Source organism: Chiloscyllium punctatum, chromosome 1 (assembly GCF_047496795.1).
Source record: "Chiloscyllium punctatum isolate Juve2018m chromosome 1, sChiPun1.3, whole genome shotgun sequence".
NCBI lineage: Eukaryota > Metazoa > Chordata > Chondrichthyes > Orectolobiformes > Hemiscylliidae > Chiloscyllium > Chiloscyllium punctatum.
The window spans coordinates 58924106-58938157 of record NC_092739.1 but is presented as its reverse complement, the minus strand read 5'-3'; the positions used below and the strand labels follow the sequence as shown (position 1 = coordinate 58938157).

Genomic DNA, 14052 nt, shown 5'->3' with positions numbered 1-14052 from the left:
CTATACCTCCTATGTTCACATCCAAATCAACTTTATAAATGACAAAAAGTAGTGGACCCAGCACCGATCCTTGTGGCACACCACTGATCAGAGGCCTCCAGTCTGAAAAACAACCCTCCACCACCACCATCTGTCTTCTACCTTTGAGCCAGTTCTGTATCCAAATGGCTAGTTCACCCTGTATTCCATTAGATCAATCCTTGCTCACCAGTCTCCCATGGGGAACTTTGTCAAATGCCTTACTGAAGTCCATACAGGTCACGTCCACCATTCAGCCCTCAACAATCCTCCTCGTTACTTCTTCAAAAAAACTCAATCATGTTTGTGAGACATGATTTCCCTCGCACAAAGCCATGTTAACTATCCCTAATCAGTCCTTGTCTTTCCAAATACATGTAAATCCTGTCCCTCAGGATTCCCTCAACAACTTGCCCACCACCGAGTTCTTGACATTCAGTTTTGATCTGGCAGGTTGAAGCATGTTAATAAAGTCAGATTAGGTCGGAATTAGATTGATAGGTCTAATTAATCCTCATTAATAGGTCTCTTGCCAGTCACCAGTGAGAATCTCATCTCAAAATCCTAGATTCTCTGTGTTTTATTTCAGATTTTCAGCATCTGCAGTATTTTGTCTTTACGTCCTGAAATATTATATTTCCAAGGATATTAATTGGTGTGATCCTCACACTAAAAGACATCAAGACTGAATTTCCAACCATTTACTTCATTCTGACTTCCACAACACCATAATCAGAGGATCTCCAGAGTCATGTAATGCATCCCTTCTGTATGCCTGAGATAACTGTATTTTCCAATCTGTGACAGAGAGAATGCAGATTAATCTTTCAGTGTCTACATTAGATAAAAAGAAATATGCAACTTAATCCAGCTTTCAGCTGTTACTAGTATGTACAGCATTTTGAATACATATCCATGTCTTTTTTACACAATCAGACTATCATTATCATATCCTTTATTAGCAATATGGCAGACTGTGCACTCCTATCTCAGAATCAACATATTCAAATTGCTGTCACATTGGACATTTTCCCTATAAAATCAATGCAGCATCGTGGATTCCGAGATCTAAATTACATTTTTTCAAACTGCTACTCTTTTCTTTTCCTTAAAAAAAAATGCTGTGACTTTGTAATAGTCTCTTTCCCCTTGAGATGTCTCTGATAATGCAAACAGTTTAAATCCTGGCTTTCACAGATGGGCCACAGTACAAACAACACAGTGTAGTTCTTCAGGTTTTTACACCACTCAGCATCATTTCATTTCATTGTTCCCTCAGGGTAAGAGATATACATAATACTGCCAGCTTTACTGATTCCACATTGCTGGTTTGGCTGACTTCATGGGCTCATGTTGACTTACGCTGTGGCTGCATTTTTATGCTTTTTTTAAAACTTGGTTTTGGCATGCATTGGCAGGTGTTTATTTATTGTCCATCCCAATATCCTGAGTAGTTCAGAGTAGTCTTGAAACAAGGCAGTGCACTTTATAATGGAGTTTGGTGAAGAATTCTCATGACTGTTGTCCGTGATTGCAACTTAGTCAGTTGTGTAGCTAGAGGACATTCGAGTTAACCATGTCAAGTAAGGCAGGAGCTACATGTAGACCTTTATTAATGAAGGATTTGCATTTTTATCAATAATCTGTAATTTTTCAGAATTATTTCATCTGGTACTAGGCCCCAGAGGGATTTATGCAGGCTGAGAAATTTGATCATAATGGCTTCCAAAGTGCACGTGAACATTAGGAAATTTGTTCGGTACCATTTTGCTCAAGGAATTGATGCAACTGCTCTTAAGATCCTAAGCAGCATGAATTCCAGAGAGGTTATGGTGTGAGTCATGTGCAATGTTGATTTTTCAGCTTTTTCCCTTTCTAATGGATCTGTGAGTGTCCCAACACCCCAATGAGTGCAGTAGTTCAAGAAAGCAGCTGACCATCACATACGCGAGGACCGTTAAGGATGGGCAATATGTGTTGAGCTGGACCGCAATACTCATATCCCAAAAATAAAGAAACCAACAACTCAGATATATCTGAAAGCCATCAGACCTTGCCAGCTATAATTCAATGCATAAGGAAAAACAAAATAACCTTGAGCAGAGCCAAATGGAGAAGTTTCTATCATAGACTGATTTGACATTTGAGAGGAACAAACCTGTATTTTCAGGATGAAATGTGTAGTATAAAGTCAATGCCTCCATCCATCACTGACTTCATAGCAGTATTCACAGCTGGTTGTACAAATCAGGACCATAAGACCATAAGACCATAAGACATAGGAGTGGAAGTAAGGCCATTCGGCCCATCGAGTCCACTCCGCCATTCAATCATGGCTGATGCGCATTTCAGCTCCACTTGCCAGCATTCTCCCCGTAGCCCTTAATTCCTCTAGACAACAAGAACCTATCAATCTCGGCCTTGAAGACATTTAGCGTCCCGGCTTCCACTGCACTCCGTGGCAATGAATTCCACAGGCCCACCACTCTCTGGCTGAAGAAATGTCTCCGCATTTCCGTTCTGAAATGACCCCCTCTAATTCTAAGGCTGTGTCCACGGGTCCTAGTCTCCTCGCCTAACAGAAACAATTTTCTAGCATCCACCTTTTCAAAGCCATGTATTATTTTGTACGTCTCTATTAGATCTCCCCTTAATCTTCTAAACTCCAACGAATACAATCCCAGTATCCTCAGCCGTTCCTCATATGCTAGACCTGTCATTCCAGGGATCATCCGTGTGAATCATCCGGACTTAGCCTAACAGCTCAAATGAGACAATAGCAAGCTGGACTGTTACCTTTTTCTTGGTCTTTTTAAATACTTATCAGTTGAAGTCATTCTGAAAGAATTAATGTTGAAGCAGCATTCAACTTCTCTGAAGCTATTGGTGCCAGTCTGTTTTTTATGGGCGGATAAGAGGCCGTCCATAACAAGGTTTAAATGGAGACTGACCAGACAACAAGGCCCAATATCCCCAGAGTTATCAAAGGTGTGAAAAATCTGATTTAACGAGCAAATTGCACAACTTTGCTGAACCATCAAATTCAATTTATAGTAATCAAGCTGTTTTCAACCAACGGCAGGAAAGAAGCATAAATTTAATTCCTTTTTTTATTAATTCTCATATATGTACAAACAGACTCACAAGCAAACAAAACATAAGCATTTTGGCTGGCAAAGAGAAAATAATGTCTGATAATTGCTGGCACCAGACCTGATCGCAGATGTTAATGAGTTCCTTTCTTCCCAATTTGTTTTGACTTCTTCTGAGTATTTTCTACTGATGCAAGATTTTGGATGCAATGATTTTCAATTTTTCATTCACTGTTTGAGGATTTATCCTTTCTGCACCTTGGAAAGTGTTTTTTTTCCTTTCAATAAGGGAATTTCAAAAGGAAATGGTGAGTGAGAAAAGCCACAGGGAAATGTTTCTGTTATTTCTACACACTGGAGTGAGGCTGAGAGTCAATGAGTCATTGAGATGCACGGCACGAAAACAAACCCATCAGTCCAACTCCTCCATGCCGACCAGATATCCCAATCTAACCTAATCCCATTTGCCAGCACTTGGTTCATACTTCTCTTAACCCTATCTATTCATACACCTGTCCAGCTGCCTTTTAAATGTGGCAATTGTATCAGCCTCCACCACTTCCTCTGGTAGCTCATTCTATATACGCACCACTCTGCATGAAAAAGTTATCCCTTAGGACCCTTGTAAATTTTCCCCTCTCATCCTAAAGCTATGCCCTTAAATGAATTGTCTTTCAGGATAGAATCTACTATTTGTGGTTACTTGCCCAGGAACCAAGCTACTATGATGAGTCTTCCTGAGCCCACAATAACTGGGCACAAGGTGTTCCGGTAACTGATTTTAATGTTAAACTGCAAACACCTTCTTACACAGCTTTCTTCATTTAAAGCTTTTTTTTTCCTTTTATTTTAGCCCCCAGTTTAATAAAAATGTGCAGTGGACAGTCCCCACGTTGTAAATGGGTCCCCTTCTTTAATTCATTCGCAAATCGATTTGTACTCAAGTTGGAACATAATCAGGACAGCACAACGTGATCATTCATAAGTATGAGGAAATGCTTGCATGCTGGATCTTTAAAATTAATATTAATACACTCCTGTAGGGGATCTCATCTGTAAGTACAAGTTTTCATAATTTGGACTTGCATAAATCAACAAACATCAGTATTCACAAGACATGAAGCCTCTGGTTCCTGATAATCTTTGTCAATTGTGCCTAACTCATCAGTATAAGTTGTACCTGTTGTAATCATGTAATAAACTACATTTCATTCTGTAAGTCGAGTATCTAATTTTCTTAGTAGTAGCTCCAAAAGGTTGGCACTTCAGCACTAGTGGTGCACTACCAATATTAGGGCCTTTGTGGTATAAGTGTTGTCCTTAGCTCTAGGCCAGAAGGTTTGTGTACAAGTGGTAGCTGACCCAGGGGTTTGTCTGAACATGTACAAACAGTTGATAAAAATAACAACAAAGATGGTAACCAGGCCTCTTACCCAAGGGATAAGTGGGATCAGTTGTGATTTTATTGAATGGTGAAGCAACATCAATGAGTCAAGTGACATACTCTTGGTACTAATTCCCATATTGACATGTTTACATGTAAGAATGTTAATATAAATTGCTCTGTAAGTGAATATTTTGAGATTATCGATTAAGGAAACCTGTCTTAGATTTTTAAATCATTCATAAGTTGTATGACCATAAAATCCTTCCCAATCCAGCATGGAAATGGTCATTTTGTGTTAAGAAACGACACAAGAATTTAACAGACATTAGAAAGAACCCTCAGTTATTACAATATACTACATAGCAAAAGTCAGAAACCAGATTGATAGCTATAGAGAAGGAATTAATGTTGACATCAACTAATTTTCAGCACTCTCGGAGATGATTCCATTCCCACAGTGATCTTTGATACTTGGTAACGTTAGAAGCTTGGAATCCACTGGCTTCATTGGCTTCACTGCCTTCTGTAACAGTTACAAAGCAAGATTGTGTTCATTGCAAGAGACAGCAAACTGATCAATAAGCTATAGTCAAGCAATCTCAGGTGGAGAATAATCTTGGAGCAATGGCATTTAAAAATAGTTTTGACATAATAGCATTAGAAATCTTGCAATCATTTCAAATGAGGTATATGCAGCATTTCCTGACAAACTCAGTGCTACCTTACTATAATTATGCGAGAAGCGTGCAAAGTAAATGGTTTACAGCATCAAACATTTTCTAACACTAAATGATGAACAATGTGCCATTTTGGTCTCTGCAGATCTAGTTAAAGTGACCATCACATGATCATGTTCAGTTGCACAGGGGACCCCAATAAATGCCATTTAAAGAACAAATAATCTGACTTCCAGGTGATGACTTTGTGATTTATTTCATCTGGTGCAGTGTTAGTGCAGTAATGCGTGAGATAATCACAGTCCTTCTTGGACTCTATCACAGCCTGGAAATGGAACAGCAGCAGAAGGGGGAAGCAATGCTCAGTGGGAGGAAGAGACGAACTGTCTTTTAAAAGCACATACACCACAAAGTCTTTAGGGATAACATCTCCTACCACTATCTCAGAGAGCAGCAGTGTTCTCTCAGAGAGCAGCAGTGAGAGAGAGGAGACTGCATTTCACTGAAGAAGTGGTTAATGAACACACCAACCTGCGATCTCAGGGTAGAGTGAGGATCACATTGACAGCAGCCATTAAGAATACTGTGACCCTAAATTTCTATGTTCCAACGGAGAACAGGCTACAGAAGCAGCATCTCCCTGCTCACCATCCATCACTACATCAGAGAAGTCACAGATCCAATAGAAGGAAAGGGTTTACATTATCAAAAACTAGGGAGACAACAGTGTCATGGTACCATCATTGCATGAATAATCAGAGGCTAGTGCTTTGGGACTTGAGTTCAAATCTCACCATTTTAAATCAATTAAAGGCTGGTGTCAGCAATACTGACCATGAAACTGTTAGCAATTATCATTAAAATGAATCTGGTTTACTAACATCCTTCAAAGAAGGAATTCTGTCGGCTTTATTCAGGCCGGCCTACATATGACTCTGGACCCACAGAATGTGGTTGACTCTTAACTAGTCTCCAAATTGACTCAGCCAGTCAATCGGTTTGAGGGCAATTAGGGGCAAGTAACAGTAATTGACCTTGGCAATGATGCCCACATCCAAGGAAGAATAAAGAGAGAAAGAGTCTTTCTTTGAGCAAGTCTCAAATTTTGTGGAGCCTGCTTTACCGTCTAGAATCCTGTTGCTGTCCCTTTCCTTGGGACTTTCTGACCTATCTCACAAAAAGGAAAAAGGAGAGATGGAAAACAGAAGGATCTCAAACCCCATAATTTGAAATGGGTTATTCAGCAACAGACACTCAGATTCTATTCCAACTGAGATCTTGTCCCGGCCTCACAGCTGCTCCACACCTTACAATCCGATTTGCGTATAATTTGGTAATGGATGATTGGACCTTTCAATGTGTGCGATCTTTCTCACTCTAAGATAATGAAGTGTCTCAGTGTGTGTTTTTTTATCTTAAAAATAACAAACTATTATTCATAAGCTTCAGTGCCAAGGAGAGTGCTGCTGATATGAGCCCTGCAGGTGCTTTTCTCAATCTATTCCCACAGCCTGTTCTTAAAATACATTGGGAAAAAAGACAGTTCCTGAGACTGATGAGTAAAATTAATAAAAACATAGCTTTCATTCTTTAATGATGATTAATTACTTGTTCTTCAATTAAAGTATAATTAAAATGCTTCCTCTAATACTGTTGTTGGGTGGTACTGATAGTTCAGTTTGTCAGTGTTCTGGGAACATAAATGTATCAATGCAAAAGAGAAAAGCCTCATTCCAGTGGCACACTAGCAAAGCATGTAACTTTGTAAGATGTCTCTAAGAACACTAGATTAAACAAATCTTAAACTAAAATTCAAAACCCAAAATTACCAAGGTCCTCAGATCTTTGTTGATCTGAACAGGCATAATAGTCACAATGGCCTCTCTCTGAGCTGTCAATATCAATGAGGCTGGGAGCTAAAAGTTGTCCTTATTTTGTGTATTTCTAACTCCAGCTCTGTCCAGTGCTGAATTTTGATATTGTTTAACTGTTTGTCTGTCATTTACCCCTTTCATTCTTTTCTATCTTTGAATAAGAATGTCCTTAGTTTTGGAGAGATTAGAGAGTTGGTTGCTTGGTAAATCTGTTGACACAGGCCTTCTGAGGATAAATTATGCTAGGGATGATAATCGTTTCTCCATTGATGTTGCACGAACATGTAGCAATGCAATGTAAAATTTTATGTTGTTGCTCAGTACTTTGTGGCACACCGCTGGTCACAATCTGAAAAACAATCCTCCACCTCCACTCTCTGCCTTCTACCTTCCAGCTGGTTCTATATCCAAATAGCAAGTCCTCCCTCAATTCTGTGTGATCTAACCTTGCTAACCAGTCTACCATGAGGAACCTTGTCGAACACCTTACTGAAATCCAATTAGATCACATCCATCATTCTGCCCTCATCAATCCTCTTTGTTATTTCTTCAACAAATCCAATCAAGTCGGGAGCTATGATTTCCGACACACAAAGCCATGTTGACTATCCTTGATCAGTTCTTGCCTTTCCAAATGCCGGTTCATCAGGATTCATTCCAATTACTTGCCCACCACAAATATCAGGCTCACTGATCTATAGATCCCTGGTTTTTCCTTACCACCTTTCTCAAATCGTGGCACTATGTTAGCTAACCTCCAGGTTTCCGGTACCTCACTTGTGGCTATTGATGATACAAATATCTCAGCATGAGGCCCAGCAATCACTTCCCTAGCTTCCCATGGAGTTCAAGGACACACCTGATTAAGTCCTGGGGATTTATCCACATTTATGCATTTTAAGATGCCCTACACCTCCTCAGTATTATGGACATTTTTCAAGATATCACTATTTATTTCCCAAAGGTCTATATCTTCCATATGCAAAGGTCAGAGGGTGGTGGTGGAGGCCTGTGACAGTGGTGTGCCACAAGGATCGGTGCTTGGTTCACTGGTTTTTGACATTTATGTAAATAATTTGGATGTGATTGTAAGAGGTATAGTTAGCAAATTTGCGGATGACACCAAAATTGGAGGTATAGTGAACAGCAAAGAAGGTTACCTCAGAGTACAATAGAATCTTGATCAGATGGGCCAATGGGCCAAGGAATGGCAGGTGCAGTTTAACTTAGATAAATACAAGGTGCTGCGTTTTTGAAAAGTAAACTATGGCAGGTACATTTAATACACTTATACACCTAATGGTAAGGTCTTGGGCAATGTTGCTGAACAAAAAGACCTTTGTTCATAGTTCCTTGAAAATAGGGTCACAGGTAGATAGAATAGTGAAGAAGGCATTTGGTATGCTCATCTTTATTGGTCAGTGCACTGAGTAAAGAGTCGGGAGGTCATGTTGTGGCTGTACAGAACGTTGGTTAGGCTACTTTTGGAATACTGTGTGCAATGCTGGTCTCTCTGCTATAGGAAAGATGTTACGAAACTTGAAAGGGTTCAGAAAAATTTAGAAGGATGTTGCAACAGTTGGACAAGTTGAGCTATAGGGAGAGGCTCAATAGGCTGGAGCTACTTTCTCTGGAGCGTCAGATGCTGAGGGTGACCTTATAGGCGTTTATAAAATTGTGAGGACATGGTTAGGATAAATAAAGTCTTTTCCTGAGGTGGGGGAGTCCAGAACTAGAGGACATAGGTTTAATGTGAGGAGGGAACAGATATAAAAGGGTCCTAAGGGGCAACTTTTTCATGCAGAGGGTGGTGTATGTGTGGAATGAGCTGCCAGAGGAAGTGGTGGAGACTGGTACAATTACAACGTTTAAAAGGAACCTGGATGAGTATATAAAGAGGAAGGGTTTAGAGGATATGGACCACATGCTAGCAAATCGGAATAAATTAGGTTAGGTTATCTGATCAACATGGCTAAGTTAGGCCGAAGAGTCTGTTTCCTTACTGCATCTCTATGACTCTATGACTGTACTTGCTGATCATTGATTTGATGTAATATACTTTATGCTCTGCACAACATTTGAATGTGGATTGCAGAGTGACAATGTGCTAGGGATCCCTTCTCATTTAATATGTATCTTGAACAGTTTGGCAGTGAATTGTAATCAGATCCAAGGTAGCGAATAAACTGAAGAGATCAGTCATCGTGACAGTGATGGTGCAGTTTTGGCATGGTTATTTCATCCAGTGCTAGAAATGTGTAGCAACAAGAACCTGTATTCATCCAGGAATAACATTGCAAGATGCAAGCAAAATTAATGGCAAACCAAAAATGAAGGAATTTGTCATTAGAAATTTGATTAGAAAGCTTGGCTTTATGGATTATGCCCTTGTTCATTTTCAAGAATGATACACAGGATTTTTTTTTCAATTTTTTTATTCTGTCATGGGATTTGGCATCACTAGCAACATCAGAATTTGTTATTCATCCCAATTTGTCCTTGAATTGATTGGCATGCTATCTCAGAGCAAAGCTAAACATTTTCCACATTGCTGTGAGTTTGGAGTCTCATCTGAGCAAACATAGTAAGGATGACAGATTTACTTTCCTAAAGCACAGGAATCAAATGGATTTTTGTGACAATCACTGAAAGCTGTCAAGGTCACTATGACTGAGACTAGTCTTAAAAGATGTAAAGGTGGTGATTAGTTGGAAGTGGACTTACTCTTCAGCCCTCTGATTACAGAGCCTCTTCTGCATCCATCTATTTATGTTTTCATTATTGACTGTACGTCCGACAATCTGGGCCCACTCTTTGGAATTCCCTGACAAAACAAAATTTAGCTCATGCTTCATTATTAATGCCTTCCACATAGAGTCATACAGCACAGAAACAGAACATTTGGTCCAACTAGTTCATGCTGAACATAGTCCCAAACAAAGTAGTCCCACCTGCCTCTCCTGGCCCTTTTCTCTACAAACCTTTCATATTCATATACCTACGGGAGAAAGTGAGGACTGCAGATGCTGGAGATCAGAGCTGAAAATGTGTTGCTTGAAAAGTGCAGCAGGTCAGGCAGCATCCAAGGAGCAGGAGAATCGACGTTTCGGGCATCAGCACTTCTTCAGGAATGAGGAAAGTGTGTCCAGCAGGCTAAGATAAAAGGTAGGGAGTTTCCTCATTTCCCCTCCCCCCATCTTGTCTCAGTCAGATCCCTCGAACTCAGCACCGCCTTCCTAACCTGCAATCTTCTTCCTCTCCGCCCCCACCCCACTCCAGCCTATCACCCTCACCTTGACCTCCTTCCACCTATCGCATTTCCAACACCCCTCCCCAAGTCCCTCCTCCCTGCCTTTTATCTTAGCCTGCTTGGCACACTTTCCTCATTCCTGAAGAAGGGCTTATGCCCGAAACGTCGATTCTCCTGCTCCTTTGACGCTGCCTGACCTGCTGCGCTTTTCCAGCAACACATTTTCGGCACTTTCATATACCTATCCAAATGTCTTTTAAACGTTGTAATTGTACCCACATTCACCACCTCCTCAGGAAGTTCATTCCATGCGTGAACCACCTTCTGTGTAAAAACATTGCCTCTCATGTTTTTTTAGCACCTCTCTCCTCTCATTTTAAAATGTGCCCTCAGTCTTGAAATTCACCATCCTAGGGAAAAGATAACTACCATTAACTCTACCTATACTGTAACTATTTTATAAACTGCTAGAAATTCTTTCTTCAACCTCTTACACTCTATTGAAAAATGTCCCTACCTTTCTTTATAACTCAAGCTTTCCATACAGCAACATCCTGGTAAATATCTTCTGAATCCTCTCTAGATTAATAATATCCTTCCTATAACTGGGCAACCAAAACTGGACACAGTATTCCAGAAGAAGCCTCACCAATTTCCTATACAACCTCAACATGACTTCCAAACTTCTATACTCAAAAGACTGAACAATGAAGGAAAGCATGCTAAATGCCTTTTTAAGCATCCTGTCTATATATGGTGCAAACCTCAAAGAAATATGTCCCTGCACCACAAATCTCTGATCTCTAACACTTCCCAAGGCCCTAACATTAATTGCCTAAGCTCTAGCCTTTGTTTGTTGCACCAAAATGAAAAACCTCATATTTAACCAGATTGAACTCTATCTGCTATTTTCAGCCCATTGACCCATTTGATCAAATCCCTTTTGTAGTTTTAGAAAACCTTCTTCACTGTCGACTAACTACTAATTTTGGTGTCATCCGCAAACTTACTAACCATGCCTTCTATATTCTCATCCAAATCATTTATATAATTGACAAACAAAAAAGGACCCAGAACCGATCCCCGTGGAACACTGCTGCTGACATGTCTCCAGTCCGAAAAGCAACCTTCACCACCACTCTGTCTCCTGCCGTTAAACGAACTGAAATCACAAACTGAAGTTAATGATCTGGCCCCATTTCTTTATGTCAAAGAATTGCACATGCACATTATTACATGAAATCTGCTCTTTAAACCATATGGTTCACTTCCTCTGTAGGCTGATGTCCAAATGTGCAGTGAGAATACAGGGAGGTCAATCAACAATTCCTGGAGGGTTGTTGTTCAGAATTAAAGATGAAATGCACATTTTCGAGTTGAAATGTGCTTCTTCTGATGTGAATAAGGTGACACGGGGAAAGAAAAGTAGGGCTGTTTCGTTCAGGATTCTGCTTTGAAATCATGGAGATGTTTCAAAGGATTCCACTTGACCAAAGATCACTTCTAACATACCTGGGTAGAAATATCATCACATTAGATACATTGATATGGAAACCCTGTATTGAATTTATTTCCAATCTTGTGACCCATTTTAGAGCTTTGCTAGTTTTCCTGCATGTAGACTACAGGTGCAGAGAGAATGTGCTATACATTAACTTCATCCTGGTGTAATGGTTGTCAAGGAAGTAGGAAGTCCTCAGGTTCAATCTGTTGGATGATATACCGTGTTCGTTATGTAGGACAATAACAGCACTGCAATTCCTTGTCACACCTTTAGGCTGGAAAGCACATAGGTGTGACAGAACTGAGTTCACCTGCAATCCACAAAATGCCAAACACCCTAAAATATTCATGGCTGTGCTCACAGAACACAAATTACAATTTAGGAACTGCATCAACCATATTCCAAAGCTGTTACTGTATTAGAATCAAAAGCAACTATAATACAAAATCTGAAGTGAGGAAATATAATTCATGCATTTGTTTTTTGTAGTCTTTGATGAATTTTTGGTAATGTATATTCTTAATGCATATAATTTTAGAATTCATTTTAAGTATTAGACATGTAAATAATATTTAACTACTTGCTCAAAAAGATATTTATTTCAAGTTCATTTTCATCTATTTTTAATGGTAAAGGCAATTACCTCATGCTGAATAATTATTGTAATCAAAAGTGCAATCAAGAAACACAAATTAATAACTCTGAAAATGACTGTAAGCACAATTCTATAAGTAATGATCAATTGTAAATATTGTAATTGTTATGATGTGTGTTTACCACAGTAATCATTGCTCGCCATCTCCAAAAGAAGTTGTGTAGAATTTGATGGAGTCAACAGGAACAAGGAAGTATAAACCTTTCTCCCTTTTATAATGTTTGCATGTTATGAAGCAATAAGAAATCAAGTTATTAGAGCGATATGGGGAAAGAGAGACCTTTTTAATTTATACATGGGATCTGGACCAGTCTTTATTGACTATCACTTGTTACTCTTGACAAAGTGGTTGTGAGCTACTTTCTTTAACTGCTGCAGTTCATGTACTTTGTGTAGACCCACAAAGCCATTAGAGAGGGAGATCCAGGATTTGAATCCAGCAACACGAAAAGGACAATGCTATATTTCCAAGTCAGAATGGTCAATGGCTTAGAGGGGAACTTGCAACTATTAGCTGCCCTTGTCATTCTTTACAGAAGTGATTGGGGATTTGGAAGGTGCTGTCTAAGGAGCCCTGGTGAATTTCTGTAGCGTATCTTCCAGAAGGGATATGCTGCTCCTGAACATCAATGATAGATGGAGTGATTGTTTTTGTCCAATCACTCAGATTGCCTTATTTAGGATGGTGTCACACTAATTGGGTTTTGCACGAACTTCACCAGTCCAGGAGTAGAGGTTATACCATCAGACTCCTGACTTGTGCCTTGTCGATGATGGTCAAGATTTGGAGAATTACTAAGTGAGGTATGTACTACAAGATTCTTTGGTTTTGATATTCTCCTACAACCACAGCATTTATTTGGCTAGTCTTGTTCGCTTTCTGATTAATGATGACCTCCAGAGTGTTAGTAGTTGGGAATTTACCATTGAATGCCAAAGGCAATGGTTAGATTTTCTCTTGTTGGAGATTGCCTTTGCCAGACACTTATGTGGTGCATCGTTACCTGCTATTTGCCAGCTCAAGTCTAGGTTTGTCCAGATCTTGCTGCATTTGAACATGGACTGCTTTAGTATCTGAGGAGTCATGAATGGTGCTCAACACTGCAATCATTCATTGTGCTATGAAATGTTAATACAATAATTATGGTTATGATTGCATTATTTATGTGTACCACCAGGCCTGTTTCACAAAGTCCACTCCATATAAAATATAGCAAAGTGGGTCTTTGTTGTGTTTTAAAATCACTCATTTATTATTGGCTATCCCTCAATTCGATGATGATATTTAGTGAGAGTGATGAGTTTCTACTCATGGGTTTAGACATGAGTAGAACAGGCTAACTCTCAACTGATATATCGTTGGACACATGGGGTAGGATGTCCCACAAGGTAGTGGATTTGGAATACAAGAGTTGGTTCTTTTTGCCACAGCACTAACTTATCAGAAAGATGCTGTGACTCAAAGCATGATGCAACTTGAAATGTTGTTGCCAGTTAGAATGATTCCTCCAAGGCAATAATGTTAAAGCTGCTGCAAAGAGTAATAGCTTTGCCCTCCCATGGAACATTGACTGGTTGAGAGATGAGAGTTCAGG

The 14052-nt window shown here is 39.6% G+C and overlaps 1 long non-coding RNA gene across 1 annotated transcript in view; it reads right to left on the bottom strand.

Moving 5' to 3' along the window:
• Window positions 1-3186: 3186 nt before the first annotated feature.
• Window positions 3187-14052, bottom strand: part of LOC140482291 (uncharacterized) — a 131492-nt gene continuing 120626 nt past the window's right edge. Inside the window, exons 2-3 of the long non-coding RNA XR_011961698.1 lie at window positions 9773-9872; window positions 3187-5020 (exon numbers count right to left, since the gene is read on the bottom strand). This is a non-coding gene — a long non-coding RNA (uncharacterized lncRNA). The remainder of the gene's footprint in view (window positions 5021-9772; window positions 9873-14052) is intronic.